The sequence below is a fragment of the Drosophila ficusphila genome, unplaced genomic scaffold (assembly GCF_018152265.1).
Source record: "Drosophila ficusphila isolate 14025-0441.05 unplaced genomic scaffold, ASM1815226v1 contig_309, whole genome shotgun sequence".
Lineage (NCBI taxonomy): Eukaryota > Metazoa > Arthropoda > Insecta > Diptera > Drosophilidae > Drosophila > Drosophila ficusphila.
Genome location: NW_025064215.1, coordinates 53,453 through 76,125, shown reverse-complemented (window position 1 = coordinate 76,125; position 22,673 = coordinate 53,453). Strand labels below are relative to the sequence as shown.

At 42.9% G+C, this 22,673-nt stretch overlaps 2 non-coding genes across 2 annotated transcripts; both read right to left on the bottom strand.

Annotated features, from left to right (window-relative positions):
- Nucleotides 1-15,896: 15,896 nt before the first annotated feature.
- LOC122319958 lies at nt 15,897-16,076 on the bottom strand. The gene has a single exon (XR_006245421.1). It is a non-coding gene; the product is annotated as a 5.8S ribosomal RNA (ribosomal RNA).
- A 599-nt stretch (nt 16,077-16,675) lies between these two features.
- Nucleotides 16,676-18,672, bottom strand: LOC122319949. The gene has a single exon (XR_006245413.1). It is a non-coding gene; the product is annotated as a small subunit ribosomal RNA (ribosomal RNA).
- Between the last annotated feature and the right edge of the window lie 4,001 nt (nt 18,673-22,673).

The window sequence follows — 22,673 nt, the reverse complement described above, 5'->3', positions numbered from 1 at the left end:
ATTCTGCTTATATCAGAAACCCATTTTTCCAGCAGATCATATATCCATCTACGCGGGTACGACATCATCCACGCAGATCACCCCAGCGGAAGAGCCCACGGCGGAGCGGCTATCATAATAAAAGCAGGGATTAAATACAGCGAGCTAGCTACTCTGCAGGAGGACTGGATCCAGTGCGCCAAGGTAAACGTCTCCACCCCAATCGGGAATCTCACGATTGCCTCTGTCTACCTCCCCCCAAAAAACAAGGTAACTGAGAGTCAATTTGACCTAATGTTGAGCGATATGGGTGAAAAATTTGTTCTGGCCGGAGACCTTAACGCCAAACACCAGTGGTGGGGAAGCCGACTAAATAACCCCAAGGGAAATGCACTATATAGATGCATCCAACGTAGAGGCATTGACTGTCACTCTACAGGAGAACCCACCTACTGGCCCACGGACCCTTCTAAACACCCTGATATCCTCGATATAGCGCTCTCCAAAGGGATACACCACTCCAAAGTCGCCTGCCACCCTAACGCAGACCTGCTATCGGACCACAGTGCTGTCGAGCTGTTCATCAATCTTCCGGTACGGAAAAAGACAGTCGTCCAAAGATGTTCAGCAAGAGCACTAATTTCGAAGCGTACGCAGCCTGGATGATGGACGAAATTGACCCGGATACTGATCTGACCTCCTCCGAACAAATCGACGCTGCAGTGGACAAGCTGACACGAGAAATGCACAACGCCGCCGCATACGCGACGCCAAGAGTCTCACGCACTTCAGGACCACCTCACACGAACCTACATCTGTGGTCGCCTGAAATTGCTGCACTTGTCGCAGAAAAACGAAGACTGAGAAGAGCTTGGTTTATTTCCAGAAACCAGTGGGATAAACGAGCCTTCAATGGAGCAGCAAAACGGCTCAGGGCGAGACTGCAAGAGCTGAAGCGAGGTGCTTTCGAGGAGTTCCTGAGCGAACTCGAACCAGGGGATCCACAACACAGCTTGTGGCGTGTGACGAAATGCATCAAACGGCCAGCCAAGCGAGTCGCTGCAGTTAAGAAAGCAGATGGGACGTGGTGCCGCAACGACCCGGATAGAGCAGAGGCTTTTGCTGAACACCTAGAAGGAGTTTTTACCCCCTTGATGAGCTGCACCCAAGGCGAAGCTGATAATACGCTCAGTGAAACCACAGCTCGACTCGACCACAGCTCGAGTCCAATCGACCCAGTCACAGTCGAAGAGGTTGAAGCCGAAATAAAGGGGCTCAAAATCAAAAAGTCGCCTGGAAACGACGGCATCGAGGCAATCGCCATTAAACGTCTTCCACCTTCTTGCGTTCAGTTGCTCATGAACATTATTAATGGATGTTTCCAAATAGGCCATTTTCCGTCTTCGTGGAAAAAAGCAGAAGTTATAATGATTCCCAAGCCCGGAAAACCTGAAGCCAATCTCGCCTCCTACCGTCCGATTAGTCTTCTGGCAATACTCTCCAAAATATTCGAAAGAATATTTTTGCGTAGAGTATTGCCGTTGCTGGACGAGGCTGGTTTGATTCCTAATCACCAGTTTGGCTTCAGACGCTCCCACTCAACACCAGAGCAATGCCATCGTCTAGTCAGCACAATCCTTAACGCGTTTGAGGAGAGAAAATACTGCTGCGCCGTGCTGCTAGACATCAAGCAGGCTTTTGACCGAGTTTGGCATCCAGGACTTCTGCTGAAAATCAATAACAATTTGCCACACCCGTTTTACGCAGTACTGCGCTCATACCTGGAGGGCAGGACTTTCCAAGTGAGAAGCGGTGAAATGAAGTCATCCACAAAGAACATCAATGCTGGAGTGCCTCAGGGGAGTGTACTTGGGCCTATACTATACACCTTGTACACAGCCGACCTCCCAGTCATCAGCATCGAGGGCCTAACCGTAGCCACCTACGCTGACGACACCGCTTTCCTAGCAACCGCCAACTCCACGATCGGAGCCTCTGATATCATCCAACAACAGTTGGACGCTATTGAGCCCTGGCTGCGGAAGTGGAACATCACCGTCAACGAGGACAAGTCCACCCAGTCCACCTTCACTCTAAGACAAGGTAACTGCCCGCCAGTCACCCTCAATGGAGTCGTCATTCCGGATGATCCAAACCCGAAATATCTCGGTATGACCCTGGACAGGCGTTTAACCTGGCGCGCCCACATTCAGAAGAAAAGAAAGCAAGCGGAAGACAGAATCAATCAGTACCGGTGGTTAATGGGTAGGAGATCAAAACTGAAGAACAGGCATAAGCTACTGGTCTACTACACCATCATCAAGCCGATTTGGACCTACGGTATCCAACTGTGGGGTACTGCATCGTATTCCAACCGACGAAGCATACAGAGGCTACAAAATAAAGCCTTAAGAATGGTCTCGGGCGCCCACATATACCACACTACCGAGGCCATCCACGATGCACTTGGCGTGCCCTGGGTGAAGGACGAAATAGAGAAGGCGAGCAGGAGACACTTCGACAAGCTGTCACAACATCCCAACATCCTAGCGTTCAACCTAACAGAGAGTGGAGTGCGCAGAAGGCTCCGGCGAACACACCCCAGGGACCTGGCGAATGAATAAACTTCCTGCTGTAACCTAACCCAATAATAAACCCAATAACACGAATGTAAAACTCCCACCCAGAAAACTATGTAAATGTTCCCCCAAGAATGTAACCGAGAAACAATTTAATTATTGTCCTAACTGGGACAGATCTTAAATACGCAAAATAAAGACAGAACAAATAATAATATATAATAGTTTTTGAACACCCTATCTAGATATCGGGTGTTTTCAGTACTAGATGAGCCCACACTGTGGCTTTCTCTTAATTTACTTAAGAGTTTATAGGTATATTTCATACTTTTTTATATACATATGATATATTTCTTAATATAATTGATATTTATGCTGATTTTCATATGTATATGGTTAATTTATTAATATTATTGACAAAATCATATGCATATCATATGTTTTGAACAATACTTGGTCGGCAACCACTGCCTACCTATAATAGTTTTTGAACACCCTATCTAGATATCGGGTGTTTTCAGTACTAGATGAGCCCACACTGTGGCTTTCTCTTAATTTACTTAAGAGTTTATAGGTATATTTCATACTTTTTTATATACATATGATATATTTCTTAATATAATTGATATTTATGCTGATTTTCATATGTATATGGTTAATTTATTAATATTATTGACAAAATCATATGCATATCATATGTTTTGAACAATACTTGGTCGGCAACCACTGCCTACCTATAATAGTTCTTGAACACCCTATCTAGATATCGGGTGTTTTCAGTACTAGATGAGCCCACACTGTGGCTTTCTCTTAATTTACTTAAGAGTTTATAGGTATATTTCATACTTTTTTATATACATATGATATATTTCTTAATATAATTGATATTTATGCTGATTTTCATATGTATATGGTTAATTTATTAATATTATTGACAAAATCATATGCATATCATATGTTTTGAACAATACTTGGGTCGGCAACCACTTATAGGTAGGTTTATAGGTATATTTCATACTTTTTTATATACATATGATATATATTTCTTCATATAATTGATATTCATACTGATTTTCATATGTATATGGTAAATTTATTTATATTATTGATATCATATATATATATATATATATATCGGATATCATAATTTCATATATTTTGAAGAACACTTTGGTCGGCAAAACTGCCCTGCCTACCTATAATGATTTTTAATGGAAAAAAAGTGTTTAGTGTGAGCACCAGTTGCGTTGGTTTAATTTAATTTTATCCCAGTAGCAATTCTTCGGGACAGGTGTGTGGATCGGATCCCTCCGAGTTTTATTTAACGTGGCGTGTTCCACATTGAAGGGAGTACAGCCACGACACTCTTATATACCCATGTATATAGTGCATGTGTCTAGATTAAGCGCCAGACCAACGCCCCAAAATAGAAGCTACAGCTATGTACGTAGCAACCATCCCGGTAGCAATTCGAGTGTGTGCTTGTCGGGCAAACACTCCCCCTTGCTGAGGAGCGAGATCTATCTAAAATCTCTTCTGATCTTAGGGTCACAGCACCCGAGTCGTATATACGCAACTCTTCGTCGAACTGGAAAGTTCTACCCGCGATATAGGTATCAACCACAGCCACCACGATACTCCCACAAGGGGGCCGACCTCAATGAGCAGCCTTGGAAGGCACTGCTCAACCCGTGGTACCGAAATGCAGGGTTCGGTGGACCCTCCCTTTTGGCTCCGACAAGCCCGGATAGAGTGCCCAAGCCATATTAGTCGCCTCCTACGACAAGCAATGGTGGGCTGTGGCAGTATTCTTCTCCGCTCACCACACGGCGTAAACAAAAGGAACTAGGAGTTCCTCCCTTCGAGTCCTGTCCTCGTCCTCCAGAATCCTTCCAAACGTCCAGGTTTCGCCAACGCGCTGCACACCAAGTCCATTGAGGTCGCGCAAATCTGCATAAAGGGGGCAAGCACAAAGGATGTGCTCCCAATCCTCACTAGGATCGCCACATGAGCATGCGGCGGTATCGCTGAGAGCTCTGCTATGCAGAAATGCGTTCAACGACCCGTGCCCTGTAAGCAGGAATCCCATGCGCATCGAAAACCCAAAATTGAGATTTCGATGGACGAGGCCGACATTTGGGATGAAGTTGTGGGTCACCCGTCCTGGGGAGTCCACATCATCCCATCTGTCCTGCCAATCACGCAATAGACACTCGTCAATCCGCTCCATTCTCTGCTTCCAGCTTAGACCTGAAAGGTCTTCGCCGTAGAGCCAGTCGTATTCCTCCAACGGGTATCCACGCTTCAGCTTGAACTTAACGGCAATTTTCATTGCAGCCAAGTCAAGCGGGGGAGCTCCAGCAAGAACCTGCAGTGCCAGGGAAGACACTGTTCGGCATACCGGAAGGCTTCCAAGTAGGATCAGCCTTTGGCAGGCAATAAGTCGCCTCCTGGCCACTATTTGCCTCGTCGTACTGACATACCATACCGAGGCACCAAAGAGCACACAGGGTGCTAAGAGTCCGGCATATATGGTCCGCTTGGCTCGAGGACTGAGGCCCCAGTCGGCTCGAAGCACACGCGCCAATGCTCCAACAACTCCCGTGATCCGCATTCTGAGCGAGGTGATGTGCACCATGAAGCTCATGCGCTCACTGACTTTGATGCCAAGGTACCGGCAGCTGCGGACATATGGTAAGCTTGCTCCCGCAAATCTTACCAATGGCGTTCGCGCCATGTTGCCCTTCAGCAGCATAACCACCGTCTTGCTGGTGGAAACGGTTACACCAATTTCTGCTCCCCACGTTTCAACAATGGACATTAGTTGCGCTCCTTTTTCTTCAAGCGCGAGTCGGGAGTTTCCCTCGATGAGAAGAAGCAGGTCATCCGCGTACGCGCTGAGTGCGCAGTACGGCTCAAGGCGCTGTAGCAGTACATCCATCAGTAGATCCCAAATAAATGGGCCACTGATTGACCCCTGCGGGCAACCTCTAGTGACTGGTACGTCCACGGTACCAACACTGCTTCGGATCACTGCTCTTCGGCCGGAGAAGAAGCTTCGCCACAAGCTCATTTCCCGGCATCCCAACTCGGCCAATCGGCGCAGTGCAGCGCACCATTCGACGTTGTCGAAAGCTCCTTTGAAGTCCACGAAAAGTCCAAGCACGTATCGCGCCGTGCTGGCGGCGACACTGCTCTTTACGTGTCTCCAAGCTTCCTCCACACATCGTCCTCGGCGAAATCCAAACTGCCATCTGCAGCCTTCCGGAAGAACTTCTCTAACGCGATTCACCATGATTCCCTCAAGCACCTTGCCAAAAACGGGCAGCAGACAGATTCCCCTGTACGAGGATGGCTCGCACTTGTCCTTGTCGGGTCCCTTGAGTAGCGCCACTACGCGTGGACACTTCCACTCGCTGGGAAAGTACCCCGACCGAATACACCGGGAAAATAGCCTCGTGAGGTATTGAGGTATGGCGCGCCAGACCGCCTTGCAGATCGTGCCGTTGATGCCGTCCATGCCAGGCGAGCGTCTGCTCTTCAACCTGGCGACACAAGCATCAACCTCGAATTCATCGAGCGCCGGTGGGACTGTCTCCGCGTAGGCAATCGGTGCATCTGACTCCGCAACTGGGAAAAAGTTACGGAGGAGCACTCGCGCACAGTCACCCCAATCGGTGACCAGCTCGCCGTTTACGCGAAGACACCCAATCTCCGAGCGTTTGTTACGACCGCGGCAAATCTTGTAGACGCGCCCCCATGGATCGTCTGCGTTCTCTCCCACGAAGTTTCTCCAGCTGTCCTCCTTCGCCTTCAGAATAAGCTTTTTGTAGCCGGCTGAGGCGATCCTCAGTTCGACCACAAGCAGCTCAGTCCTTTCGACGTCGCCCCGTCGGCGGGCGTCCTGGAGCCTGCGCCGAAGTCTTCTGACTTCGCGGCGCGCAGAGCTGAGGTCGGCGGTCCACCAACGTGCTCTCCTCCTAGGCGATCTCGGCGTCTTCCTACCCAGCGCAAGGTCGCACGCCTCATGCACCACTTGCCGCAGGGCAGAAACTTGCTGGTCCAACGGCGATTCAGAGAAGTCTTCCAAAAGTCCGGCTGCCCGGCTCACCAATTCCTCTTCGAACAATCGCCAGCGAGCAGTGGAGAAGTTCCAGGACGGCACAGGAGCTATGCTCTCAACTGCGCGCGTGGTAGTTGGTGTGGCAACAACAGTAATCCTGTTGTGATCACTTAACTCCCACTCGCCCACTCTCCACTCATATGTGGCCCACATAGATGCTGCTTCGTTGGCGATCGTCACGTCGATATCACTGCGGGCTCTGCCGCTATCGAACGTGAACACCTCACTGTGCTGGTTAAGAGCGACGACTCCTTTCTCCAGCATCCACTCAGACAGCAGTTCACCCCGGGTGCGGTTAGCTTGCCCCTCGGTCTGCCGAGAGAGTTTGCTAAACCACATGGGGGATACTGCATTCGCATCAAGTCCCATGATGCACGGCGTTCTGCTGGCCTGCAGCAGGACCGCATCCATGTATCTGAGATACGGGTCTAGGTCGGCGTCGAATTGGCAATATACGGAGCAAAGGAAGATTGAGCCAAAACTCCCTTTAACGCTCACGCATACGCCGTGGTCGGTGGTGAGGGGCTCCACTGGCATACAGATGACATCCTGGTGATCCACTAGGATGGCTGCCTTCCCTCGCCGATCGGCGAAGATCCTCATTCCTTCAGGCAGCACATCCATCCTCCCGACGTCTGGATATGGCTCCTGCAAAAGTGCGAACAGAAATCCCGATTCCCTCAATCGGACTCCGAGCTCGACCGTCGCAGCTCGGCCTCGGCCACAGTTTGCCTGGATGATGCTAAACATTAGTGTCTAGCATTCACCCTCGCCAGCACAGCCGCATACACTGGGCAGCTTGGGGACAACATATTGTGTCCCGAGGCATACCCCTTGAAGCGGCAGTTCCGGCAGTCCACCGGGTTCGTGCAACTCCGCGCACTGTGGCCGTTCTGTCCGCACTGGCGGCACACATTCTCCTTATATCGGCACTGGGCGACCTTGTGGTCGAATCCGACGCACCTGTGGCAGGCGTACGTGCGCACCAAGGCTCGGCAGTTGTAGGCGAACCAGCCGATGTACGCCTTTGCACCATCCAGTACCTCAAGGGCCACGGCGTTGACGTCGAGCGTCACATTGACTGTGGCGCCGTCAGCCGCGGACCATGGCTTCTCGAGGTGTACCGCCTTTTCAAAGGAGGCCACATCCATCACATCCGCGAAGTTGTTCTTGTACAGGTCCTTCATAAAGTCGGCTGGCTTCGTCGCAGTGTCGACGTTGCTAACGACCACCTTGGGTCGCTGCACCGGGCTCTGCTTCACCTCCAGACCGACTTCTGCAAACCTCTTGTTTGCGACAACCTTCCGAATTTCGCCTGATGAGGGGGTGCGGATGATGGCACCGCCACGCGCAAGCCCTCTCACCTCATGCAGGCGGACGCCAAGCGAAGGGGCGATCTCCTTGCGCACCTTTTCGGCAACCTCTTTTCCACTCACTGACGGGTCCTTGCTCACCACAACGGCGGACCACGTCTCGCGTGGCTTCCGCGGGGCAGGCACCGGAGCAGCTAGAGGTGCTGGCAGGCTGGGATATGCGGCTGCATACCCAGCAGGTGGCATGGGGACCACAGCCTGCGCCATGACGGACTTCGGGGGCGGCGGCGGCGGCATTCGCTGCTGGTCGCGGAGAGCCTCCAAGGCTGCATTCCGCGCCGATAGCGCAATCACCAGGCCCTCATACCTATTCAGGCACCGCATCATGGCGCAGGCCTGCTTGGTCGACAAATTCGACGCAACGACTTCGTCCAGGAACTCATCCTTGATCTTGGCCAGCTCGGCCACCGTACCAGGGACGGACGCGACGACGGGAGGGGAGACGGGGACAGGGGGGGGAGCTGCGGCTCCACCAGCATTCCTGGCAGCAGCGTGGGCAACAGCGGGGGCAGCAGTGGGGGCAGCAGCAGCGGGGGCAGCAGCGGGAGCAGCAGCAGCGCAGCAGGACGCCAGCAGCAGCGACGCCAGCGGCAGCGACGCCAGCGGCAGCGACGCCAATGGCAGCGACGCCAGCGGCAGCGGCAGAGGCTGAGGCCAACGCCTCCTCGAGAGAGGAGAATGGGTTCTCCTCCAGCACACCTACCGGCGCCGGCAGAGGCTCGTTGACGTCAAGCGCCAACAGCTTCGGCTGCGTCGGCTTCGGCACCGCGCTCGTCGTCGCCTTCCCTCTCTTTCCGCGCCGACGCCTCGCCGTACTCGCGGCACTACTGGCCCGACTGCTGGCCCGACTGCTCGCCGACAGCTCGCTCTCAGAGAGCGCGCCCTCCATTGGGAGTAGGGGAGAATAAGCTGTGCTCTACTCACCCACACACACAAGCTGCAGCGGAAAATTTCCAACACGTGCTGTTGTTTGCAAACTTTCACACGATGTTTTCGCGAGGAAAACCGCACTTTTCCGACCGGAAAATTACACGATTGTGATCGCTTGGTGATTCCGCGAATTTTAAGCTAAAAATTAGCAATTGATTCGCACTGAGTCAAAAGATATTCGCGTATTACTGGAGAGCGTCGAAAAACCACGTCCGTCGTTAATCCATTCATGCGCGTCACTAATTAGATGACGAGGCATTTGGCTATTTTTTTTTTTTTTTTTTTTTTTTTTTTTGATCGCTAAGGAAGGGAAATCTTCTAAAGATACTACTAATCTCTTATTAGAGTTCATAGCATGCACGATTCACTGCTCTATCAGAACCGAAGTTCCACAGCGCCTACGTACTAAAACCCTCCTCATATGTCAATATGCGATGTTTGTACCTTTTTATGATGTTATGCCAAGGTAGCAGGCAGTTTATTTTGACCACAGTGCTTTCATCAACCCGCACCGCCAGAGTAACCGCTCCAATACATGTAGTTCCTGAAGCAGTAAAAGCCTCCTTTCACTACCCTGATACTGATGATATTGCTATCACCAGCTGTTAGGAGGTCCTTTGCAATCAATCGTTTTACGGACTGACTACTCCAGATCCCCCTCCAGTTAAGTGTCGCGGAGTGGAACTCGATGTCACATGTCCCTCCGTATTGTCGCCGCAATTCAGTACGTATGTCCGGTCTGTCGTATCTCTCGACTTTGCGTTTGTGCGCATCGTCGATCGAGTGTCCGTCTGTCACAACCTGAGCGTCTATCACATAAATGTGATTTTGTCGGATAGCCACCAGGTCAGGTTTATTCAAGCCGGATTCGCATTGCAGACTTGGTTCGACATGAACAACGCAGCCTTTTCTCTCAAGTCCCAACTTGATTGAATTTACTACGCTGTTGTGTCTAGCTACCCGCCTTCCATGCGTACGGTAACATTTCTGCAAGATGTGGTTTGTTGTTTCGGAAGCATCACATCCTGCACGACACAGTCTATCCAATTCGTGCCGTCCCCTCGTAGTACGAGACTTTGAAGGTAGGGCATTTATCCGCAACTTGATTCCGTTCAAATATTCCTTTCCTGTTAGTAAACGCGTGGGTTGACTTACCCATCCATGTTGCTGGTGGAATTTACCAGCTTCACGGAGACCGCTGCCATCAACAGACATGTACAACCTATTTGCCCAGTACGACTCTATGTCCGAACGTGAGAGCAGTTCCGTACCTCCCGCTAGTAATCTAACCCGGGCCCGCCGCATTTCGTCGTCCATGAAACAGCTGGCCGCCTCGGATTGTTCGAGGTGGGGCCACTTAATGCTGCTCAATCGTTTTAAACGAAGCATTGGAGCTATCCATCTTAATGATGGGATCCCGAGTCCCCCAGAATTATGGGGGGCGTGGAAGAAGGATACTGGCACATCCGCCGGAAGATCTAACCATTTCCGGATATAGAATCGTACCAATTTGTCAGATTTTCTTAGAACGCCTATCGTCACACTCCCAAGGGTCAGCTTGTGATAGAGTTGTGGGATAAGGACAGTCCTAAGGGCAAATAACTTCTGTTGTGGCTTCAGGGGGGCCCGTGTCAATCTCAACAGCTTCTGACCGAAGTCTTCCGCTGGATTGTACCGGGCCCTCCCCTCCGCTGTGAACCGGATACCTAAATACTTCCACTCGTCGGTGCGCTTCATTGAAGGACATTCTCGCGAACCTACTCGAAAGCTGTGTTGCGTCACAACACTACACTTTTGTTTCGGCTGTCCCTTTATGCTAACAGTGAAACACTTGTTAGCATTTAGGTCGAGTCCCACAGAAGACAAAAAGTCAACTGTTTTGTCCAACAATTTTTGAAGGCCCATCGGAGTTTCCGCAAAAAGGACCAGATCATCAGCGAATGCTGCCGCGTTTATCATGGCATTTCCGACTTTGGCACCTATCTCTTTGGGTAGGGATCTAAGCAACCGATCCATGATCAGGTTTAATAGAACTGGAGACAGAGAATCCCCTTGCTTAACACCTCGCGCAGGTCTGATCACATCTGATATCCAGCCCTCCCCATTGAGTGTGGTGCCCCCGACCTCGTACGATCTCTGTACGTAGTCGACGAAATCCTTTGGTAGGCCATATGCAATCAAGGTGTTTTTGATTGCGGCATGAGATACGGAATCAAATGCCTTGCTAACATCTAGTGTCGCGATGTAGCATGATTTCCAACGTTTATGGCTTTCCCTCAGAATTAAGTCGACTATCGTCGCATTATCGGCACACCCATCGGTAGGCAGGAACCCCCCGCTGACGCGGGTCCCAATTGATTGATGAGGTCAATCGGGTTGCTAGAATAGCATTTAGTTGCCTAACCAAAACCGAGGGGACCGAAATGGGACGAAAGTCTTGCGGACGAGTCGCCGTCGCCATCTTCGGGATGAAGATGGTTCTGGCCAGTCGTGATGGTTGTGGTAGATTGCCGCACCAGAGAATAAGGTTCATTATGCGAAGCATAATACCCGTTGGAATACTCCTGGCAGTTTTTGGAGATATCCCGTCAGGCCCCGGAGATGAAGATAATGGCACCTTGTTTACCCTTAAGTCCCGATCAGTTATAGGGGACCAAACCCTCTCAAGCGCGTGTTCCATGTGGAACCGTGTGTTCTCGCAAGAGCTTGGGCTGGGTTGGGTCATCACTTCTCTCCAGTAGGGTTCCATAATTTCTCTGTTTGGCATTACCGACTCATCAGCTCCATCAAGCAAGGATTTTATGCATCTCCCCTTATGTTTGTCCCAGTTACGCTGCACCATTGCGTACTGCTGCCTTCTACTTTCCCTCCTATTTCGGGGCCTCCGGGGAGGCCTCGTCAGAATGTGGGGTGCATTCTGTGCCGGAAAAATTTCCAGGAGGTAGTTGGACAAACATTGGAGAGTGGTTTCCGGTCCAAGATCCTCCGCCCTATCGATGATAGATTGAAGGACCTCGGCTCTCCACAGGGGATTACATACTACGGGGCGGTAGCCCCGTAGTTTCCGCATGATTTCGCCAGACTGTACAGATGGAATGATTCGGGATGCTTCCGATGGCGATACTCGGTGTTCTTGCTCGCTATAACTAGGGCGGCGCTGTGTGGTTCTTAATTCTGCAACTTCTGGGGTGGGAGCAGATTGCCCTCTTATCTGCTCCATTTTTGCCTTATAGTCACCCCTCTGTCGAATTTTCTTTATTCCTTCGACGCTGCGGTGTGTAAAAAAGTCCGCTAGTTGCTTATTTGGATGCCGTAAGATACCACTTGCTGCAAGCTCAAACTCCTTTCTCGCCATCATCCACTTCTCTTCCTCACTCCATCTTAGGTTTACGTCTACACGCCGACGAAGTTGATCAAACTCGTCTTTGTGCATACGTGACATGTGAACACCAAGCCCCCTTTTAGAGCTAAAGTATTTTCCACATATCGTACAGGTTTCCCCAACCGCTGGATCGGTTCCTGCACTGTGATCATGTTGTGCTTCCAGGTTAAGTACCACAGAAGTGTTAGGTCTCCGAGGCTCATTTCTATTAGTTGCACCAACATGGAAAAGTTCTAAGGGGCTGGTAACCCCAAAGAACCATTCGCCGTCTCGAATTAGCTACTAGTCAGTAAACTGTCTAGCACCCGGAGGATACCACGAGGAGGTTTCGAGACGACTTGGTTTGACTTCCTATGACTGACGAGATACGGGATTACACCACTTCTGCATATTCCATCAAACCCTGGAGCCACCAGGGTAAAACCCTGATGTTAAGATCTCCATCCTCCTTAAGAGAGTCATAGTTACTCCCGCCGTTGACCCGCGCTTACTTGAATTTCTTCACTTTGACATTCAGAGCACTGTGCAGAAATCACATTGTGTCAACACCCGCTAGGGCCATCACAATGCTTTGTTTTAATTAGACAGTCGGATTCCCCAAGTCCGTGCCAGTTCTGAATTGATTGTTAATTGATAATCGTTATAATTAATAAGAACTAATCGGTTTGAGCCAATTAGTATTCTTAAAAATTTTAGCAAGAAAGTTCCACAATTGGCTACGTAACTAAACTATCCGGGGAACAAGTAACCACCATAAATGATAGACACTCTATTTACCCAGAACGAGCACATAAACCATGTTATTGTTTCCCAATCAAGCCCGACTATCTCAATCTTCAGAGCCAATCCTTATCCCGAAGTTACGGATCTAATTTGCCGACTTCCCTTACCTACATTATTCTATCGACTAGAGACTCTTCACCTTGGAGACCAGCTGCGGATATTGGTACGGCCTGTTGAGAAGTTTGCGTGTCCCCACCATAAATTTTCAAGGTCCGAGGAGAAAATATCGACACAACAGTATATGTCATGCTCTTCTAGCCCATCTACCATATCTCTCTGCGAAAGACTTCCATGGTAGTACGGCTATAAAACAGAAAAGAAAACTCTTCCGATATCTCTCGACGGCTTCTTTATGGTCGTTCCTGTTGCCAGGATGAGCACGAGGCCCATATTTAATAACAAACGGATACTCAACAGGTTACGGAATTGGAACCGTATTCCCTTTCGTTCAAAATTATTCAAGTATATTATTTTTTGGCTTGTATATATATTTATTTAGTCATTAGTTTTTTACTTGAAAATTTTCGGCTTTCGCCTTGAACTTAGGACCGACTAACTCGTGATCAACCACTGTTCACACGAAACCCTTCTCCACTTCAGTCCTCCAAGGTCTCATTCGATTATTTGCTACTACCACCAAGATCTGTACCAATGGCAGCTCCATGCAGGCTTACGCCAAACACTTCTACGCATACCATTGTACCTTCCTACTCACTAAAGTTTCAAAATTTATATTACAAGTAATATAAATCATCTACTTTAGCGGTAATGTATAGGTATACAACTTAAGCGCCATCCATTTTAAGGGCTAGTTGCTTCGGCAGGTGAGTTGTTACACACTCCTTAGCGGATTTCGACTTCCATGATCACCGTCCTGCTGTTTTAAGCAACCAACGCCTTTCATGGTATCTGCATGAGTTGTTAATTTGGGCACCGTAACATTACGTTTGGTTCATCCCACAGCGCCAGTTCTGCTTACCAAAAGTGGCCCACTGGGCACATTATATCATAACCTTAAACTTCATATCAAGAAAGTTAAGGTTCTTACCCATTTAAAGTTTGAGAATAGGTTAAGATCGTTTCGACCCTAAGGCCTCTAATCATTCGCTTTACCAGATAAGATTATTTTATATAATATTAAAATGCACCAGCTATCCTGAGGGAAACTTCGGAAGGAACCAGCTACTAGATGGTTCGATTGGTCTTTCGCCCCTATACTCAATTCTGACAATCGATTTGCACGTCAGAACTGTTTCGGTCTTCCATCAGGGTTTCCCCTGACTTCAACCTGATCAAGTATAGTTCACCATCTTTCGGGTCACAGCATATATGCTCAAGGTACGTTCCAGTTAGAGGCATAAATAATATAAATATCATTATACATAACTATATAGAACGCCCCGGGATTGTGTTAATTAACTATAAATAGTTAAAAAACTAATCCCATTATTAGTCAAGTTAATTACGCTATTAGGTTTATATCCCAATAACTTGCACATATGTTAGACTCCTTGGTCCGTGTTTCAAGACGGGTCCCGAAGGTATCCTGAATCTTTCGCATTGTTAATCATACAAGTGCATATAATAAACACAAAAATCATTGATAATTATGCCATTATATAATTCCGAAAAATTAACGCACTGTAATCATATAAATCTATCAGCACTTTATCAAATTAATGACATTTATTTTGTGTTAAAACGCAAGCATTTTAATTTAAATAAACTATAAGCCATATTTTATGATAAATTTTGTATGCTAATAGATTACAATGTCCTTATATGGAAAAAATGCACACTATTATCATAATATTGTTTAAATATTACAATTTTAATGATGAATTTTCCATAATGGATATTCAGGTTCATCGGGCTTAACCTCTAAGCAGTTTCACGTACTATTTAACTCTCTATTCAGAGTTCTTTTCAACTTTCCCTCACGGTACTTGTTTACTATCGGTCTCATGGTTATATTTAGTTTTAGATGGAGTTTACCACCCACTTAGTGCTGCACTATCAAGCAACACGACTCTTTGGAAACATCATCTAGTAATCATTAACGTTATACGGGCCTGGCACCCTCTATGGGTAAATGGCCTCATTTAAGAAGGACTTAAATCGTTAATTTCTCATACTAGAATATTGACGCTCCATACACTGCATCTCACATTTGCCATATAGACAAAGTGACTTAGTGCTGAACTGATTTCTTTTCGCTCGCCGCTACTAAGAAAATCCTAGTTAGTTTCTTTTCCTCCCCTAATTAATATGCTTAAATTCAGGGGGTAGTCCCATATGAGTTGAGGTTGTATATAACATTTTTTTTTTCAATATATTCTTTACATTTATATAATGGAGAAACATTTAATGAATTCGTATAAAAATTTTTTTCATTAATTAGTTTTAATTTAGTTATGAGTTTTAAACGAATTTAACGAAGAGCAATAACATTTACAAAAGATTTCAATTTTACTAAATCATTAATAAGAGACAATTCTAGATGAAAAATATTTCAAACATTTTTTATGCTAGACATTCCTCAGTATTATATGATTGAAAATGAAAATATTTTTCTTCGTTTTTCACAATCAAATTATTTATAATGTGAGATAATGTTTTCCATAGATATTTTAATATTATGAATAAAAATAATAATTATATTTAATTAAAATTTTTATCCAATAATATACCATATGCTTAGAAATTTGATTACCAAATTTCTAAACAACTTAATTAGCATAGTCTTACAACCCTCAACCATATGTAGTCCAAGCAGCACTAAAAAATTAATTAAAGTACCATAACAGCATGGACTGCGATATGCGTTCAAAATGTCGATGTTCATGTGTCCTGCAGTTCACACGATGACGCACAGTTTGCTGCGTTCTTCATCGACCCATGAGCCGAGTGATCCACCGCTTAGAGTTTTTATATTTATTATTTCAATTTGTCAAATATGAATTTATTGAAAGAAATTAAAAATACACCATTTTACTGGCATATATCAATTCCTTCAATAAATCTTTTTTTTTATACCTAAAACGAAATGCTGCGAAATGTCTTAGTTTTATATAAACAATATTATATCATTTATTACTTGGATAATTTACAATTTCATATAATTTTAATGTGATATAATATTGCGTTTTTTATATAAAACATTAACCTGAAGTAAACCAGGTACAACATTCAACATTTTAGGTTGTTGCATTAGCCAATGTATGCCCATAACTATGATGAACAATACATATTCGCAACGCGTGTATATTATGGTCCATATACACGCAAGTTTCATATTATAATATATAAACATAAATTTGTGAATATATTATAATACAATTTAATTTGCTTGATTATTATTCTTGTTTGCTTGATTTTATTTATAAAAAATTTAATCCAAATTTTCATTGAATTTCTTTTTTTATAAATATATAATTGTTTGGCAATTTTATCTTGTTATATTATAAAAATATATTTTATAATTAAAACAAGTTATTGTTGTTTACGGTAAAGATATTATATACAATAATGATCCTTCCGCAGGTTCACCTACGGAAACCTTGTTACGACTTTTACTTCCTCTAAATAATCAAGTTCGGTCAACTTTTGCGAAACAACCGTAACACGCAAGGCGTCACAGTGATCACGTCCGGAGACCTCACTAAATAATTCAATCGGTAGTAGCGACGGGCGGTGTGTACAAAGGGCAGGGACGTAATCAATGCGAGTTAATGACTCACACTTACTGGGAATTCCAAGTTCATGTGAACAGTTTCAGTTCACAATCCCAAGCATGAAAGTGGTTCAGCGGTTTACCCGGACCTCTCGGTCTAGGAAATACACGTTGATACTTTCATTGTAGCGCGCGTGCAGCCCAGGACATCTAAGGGCATCACAGACCTGTTATTGCTCAATCTCATTATTGCTAGACGCAATTTGTCCATTTAAGAAGCTAGTGTCCTTATAATGGGACAAACCAACAGGTACGGCTCCACTTACATAAACACATTCAAACACAATAAACATTTTACTGCCCACCATGAATGAAGGCTATATAAGCTTCAACACCATAATCCTGAAGATATCTATTTAATATATTTGAGTCTCGTTCGTTATCGGAATTAACCAGACAAATCACTCCACGAACTAAGAACGGCCATGCACCACCACCCATAGATTCGAGAAAGAGCTATCAATCTGTCTTACACACTTATGTTCGGACCTGGTAAGTTTTCCCGTGTTGAGTCAAATTAAGCCGCAGGCTCCACTCCTGGTGGTGCCCTTCCGTCAATTCCTTTAAGTTTCAGCTTTGCAACCATACTTCCCCCGGAGCCCAAAAGCTTTGGTTTCCCGGGAAGCGACTGAGAGAGCCATAAAAGTAGCTACACCCAATTGCTAGCTGGCATCGTTTATGGTTAGAACTAGGGCGGTATCTGATCGCCTTCGAACCTCTAACTTTCGTTCTTGATTAATGAAAACATCTTTGGCAAATGCTTTCGCTTAAGTTAGTCTTACGACGGTCCAAGAATTTCACCTCTCGCGTCGTAATACTAATGCCCCCAAACTGCTTCTATTAATCATTACCTCTTGATCTGAAAACCAATGAAAGCAGAACAGAGGTCTTATTTCATTATCCCATGCACAGAATATTCAGGCATTTGAAGCCTGCTTTAAGCACTCTAATTTGTTCAAAGTAATTGTACCGGCCCACAATAACACTCGTTTAAGAGCACTAATGCAGGTTTTTAAATAGGAGGAACATATGAAAAAATACAAGTACTTAATCACATATAAGAACTCCACCGGTAATACGCTTACATACATAAAGGTATAGTACTAACCACAAATGTAAGTTGTACTACCCGTATGAAGCACAAGTTCAACTACGAACGTTTTAACCGCAACAACTTTAATATACGCTATTGGAGCTGGAATTACCGCGGCTGCTGGCACCAGACTTGCCCTCCAATTGGTCCTTGTTAAAGGATTTAAAGTGTACTCATTCCAATTACAGGGCCTCGGATATGAGTCCTGTATTGTTATTTTTCGTCACTACCTCCCCGAGCTGGGAGTGGGTAATTTACGCGCCTGCTGCCTTCCTTAGATGTGGTAGCCGTTTCTCAGGCTCCCTCTCCGGAATCGAACCCTGATTCCCCGTTACCCGTTGCAACCATGGTAGTCCTAGATACTACCATCAAAAGTTGATAGGGCAGACATTTGAAAGATCTGTCGTCGGTACATGACCATACGATCTGCATGTTATCTAGAGTTCAACCAATATAACGATCTTGCGATCGCTTGGTTTTAGCCTAATAAAAGCACATGTCCCATAAAGGTTCATGTTTTAATTGCATGTATTAGCTCTAGAATTACCACAGTTATCCAAGTAACTGTTAACGATCTAAGGAACCATAACTGATATAATGAGCCTTTTGCGGTTTCACTTTTAATTCGTGTGTACTTAGACATGCATGGCTTAATCTTTGAGACAAGCATATAACTACTGGCAGGATCAACCAGAATAATGTTTTTCTTTACATATTTCATTCATATTTTCGAATAGAAATAATGCAATATAAATATTATAGATCTATTATTTTAATATTCTATTTTTTGAATTTGATTACGGCCAAAACTTGGATAGCATTCGTAATTCTTCTTTTATGTTTTGTTTTATACTTGTTTCGCCACTAATATAACAAGTTTTAGATGTTATAAGAATTATTCATTACATCATATATATAAATATACGTATGTATGTATAATTTTATAACATAATTTTTATTTAATATATATTTACTACTATAATTTTATTATATGTACAATATTTTATTCTAAAATATCATTTTATTTCAACATACATAATTATTTATGTATCCACACATTTGCAATTTTTGTTTAATCAATATAAATATTGAATTAAATCATTTGTATTTTGATGTTAAATTTAAAATTTAACATTTTTCCATATAACTCTCGAATGATATATAATATAAAACCGAGCGCATATGAAAAATAAGTATTTATTTAATAATAATATTATTAAAAAATATTATTATTTTATTTGAACTCACTATACCGGCAAACGATATAGTGCGTCCGATTTTAAGGCAGGTACTAATTTAATATACATTATATTAGCCTGCCACCAAAAATTAACGATAATAATTGGAAACCAATTGTTATTATATATATACATATATAACCTTGGCGCACGTTTCAACGATATTATCTTGAGTTTTAATAATATTAGTCCGCTCAGCCAAGTCTCGTATTCAAAAAGAATAAAGAAACAAATTTATACGGATAATATTATAATATATATTGTCAACATTGACTAAATCATATTATATACATAGATTTATATCAATTCTAGATGGACATCCACTGACCATCCTATAGTAGTTTTTTGCATCGATGTCTTGAAATCGGGCATTTTCAATTGGGCTTGCCACCCACCCTACAGTTATTCTCCTATAATAACTTAAGAGAATATTGAATTCAGTACTTTTTATATACATATGAATTACTTCTTCATATAATTTATATTTATGCTGATTTTCATATGTATATGGTAAATTTATTTATATTATTGACAAAATCATATGCATATCATATGTTTTGAACAATACTTGGGTCGGCAACCACTGCCTACCTATAATAGTTTTTGAACACCCTATCTAGATATCGGGTGTTTTCAGTACTAGATGACCCCACACTGTGGCTTTCTCTTAATTTACTTAAGAGTTTATAGGTTTATTTTATACTTTTTTATATACATATGATATATTTCTTAATATAATTGATATTTATGCTGATTTTCATATGTATATGGTAAATTTATTTATATTATTGACAAAATCATATGCATATCATATGTTTTGAACAATACTTGGGTCGGCAACCACTGCCTACCTATAATAGTTTTTGAACACCCTATCTAGATATCGGGTGTTTTCAGTACTAGATGACCCCACACTGTGGCTTTCTCTTAATTTACTTAAGAGTTTATAGGTTTATTTTATACTTTTTTATATACATATGATATATTTCTTAATATAATTGATATTTATGCTGATTTTCATATGTATATGGTAAATTTATTTATATTATTGACAAAATCATATGCATATCATATGTTTTGAACAATACTTGGGTCGGCAACCACTGCCAACCTATAATAGTTTTTGAACACCCTATCTATATATCGGGTGTTTTCAGTACTAGATGAGCCCACACTGTGGCTTTCTCTCAATTTACTTAAGAGTTTATAGGTATATTTCATACTTTTTTATATACATATGATATATTTCTTAATATAATTGATATTTATGCTGATTTTCATATGTACATGGTTAATTTATTAATATTATTGACAAAATCATATGCATATCATATGTTTTGAACAATACTTGGGTCGGCAACCACTTATAGGTAGGTTTATAGGTATATTTCATACTTTTTTATACACATATGATATATATTTCTTCATATAATTGAAATTCATACTGATTTTCATATGTATATGGTAAATTTATTTATATTATTGATATCATATATATATATATATATATATATCGGATATCATAATTTCATATATTTTGAAGAATACTTTGGTCTGCAAAACTGCCTTGCCTACCTATAATGATTTTTAATGAAAAAAAAGTGTTTAGTGTGAGCACCAGTTGCGTTGGTTTAATTTAATTTTATCCCAGTAGCAATTCTTCGGGACAGTAGGAATTTGATTAATTTATTGATGAACATTACTAATTGATTAACAAGGCATTGAACTACACTTTAAAAGTTACAGTTACTCCCGCCATTCAATTGTGTATTTTAAAAAATCTTTTGTTAGTCAGGGTGACTTATATCGTAATAATAAATTAATTACCTATTTTAATAATACTATATCATAGTATAATATTATATGAACGATTCCGCAAATAATATGTATTATTTATAGATATATTAAATAAAGGTTTTTTTTTTTATTCATTACCGGTCACCAATCATCTATATGGCTATACATTCATTAACTATTATTATTAATGTGACGAGACTCTTGGTTACCGTAAAGAGGTTTATATATAGTTATCTCAAACATTACTTTGTTTCTTTTACTTTGACATGATCTTAAATGCGACACTAATAATATGACGGGACATTTGGCTACCGTAAAAATAGATTCATAGTTAATCTCAAACATTATTTTGTTTCTTTTACTTTGACATGATCTTATATGCGTCACTAATAATATGACGGAACATTTGGCTACCGTAAAAGTGGATTCATAGTTAATCTCAAACATTACTTTGTTTCTTTTACTTTGACATGATCTTATATGCGTCACTAATAATATGACGGGACATTTGGCTACCGTAAAAGTGGATTCATAGTTAATCTCAAACATTACTTTGTTTCTTTTACTTTGACATGATCTTATATGCGTCACTAATAATATGACGGAACATTTGGCTACCGTAAAAGTGGATTCATAGTTAATCTCAAACATTACTTTGTTTCTTTTACTTTGACATGATCTTATATGCGTCACTAATAATATGACGGAACATTTGGCTACCGTAAAAGTGGATTCATAGTTAATCTCAAACATTACTTTGTTTCTTTTACTTTGACATGATCTTATATGCGTCACTAATAATATGACGGGACATTTGGCTACCGTAAAAGTGGATTCATAGTTAATCTCAAACATTATTTTGTTTCTTTTACTTTGACATGATCTTATATGCGTCACTAATAATATGACGGAACATTTGGCTACCGTAAAAGTGGATTCATAGTTAATTTCAAACATTACTTTGTTTCTTTTACTTTGACATGATCTTATATGCGTCACTAATAATATGACGGGACATTTGGCTACCGTAAAAGTGGATTCATAGTTAATCTCAAACATTACTTTGTTTCTTTTACTTTGGCATGTTCTTATATGCGTCACTAATAATATGACGGAACATTTGGCTACCGTAAAAGTGGATTCATAGTTAATCTCAAACATTACTTTGTTTTGTTTCTTTTACTTTGACATGATCTTATATGCGTCACTAATAATATGACGGAACATTTGGCTACCGTAAAAGTGGATTCATAGTTAATCTCAAACATTACTTTGTTTCTTTTACTTTGACATGATCTTATATGCGTCACTAATAATATGACGGAACATTTGGCTACCGTAAAAGTGGATTCATAGTTAATCTCAAACATTACTTTGTTTCTTTTACTTTGACATGATCTTATATGCGTCACTAATAATATGACGGAACATTTGGCTACCGTAAAAGTGGATTCATAGTTAATCTCAAACATTACTTTGTTTCTTTTACTTTGACATGATCTTATATGCGTCACTAATAATATGACGGGACATTTGGCTACCGTAAAAGTGGATTCATAGTTAATCTCAAACATTACTTTGTTTCTTTTACTTTGGCATGTTCTTATATGCGTCACTAATAATATGACGGAACATTTGGCTACCGTAAAAGTGGATTCATAGT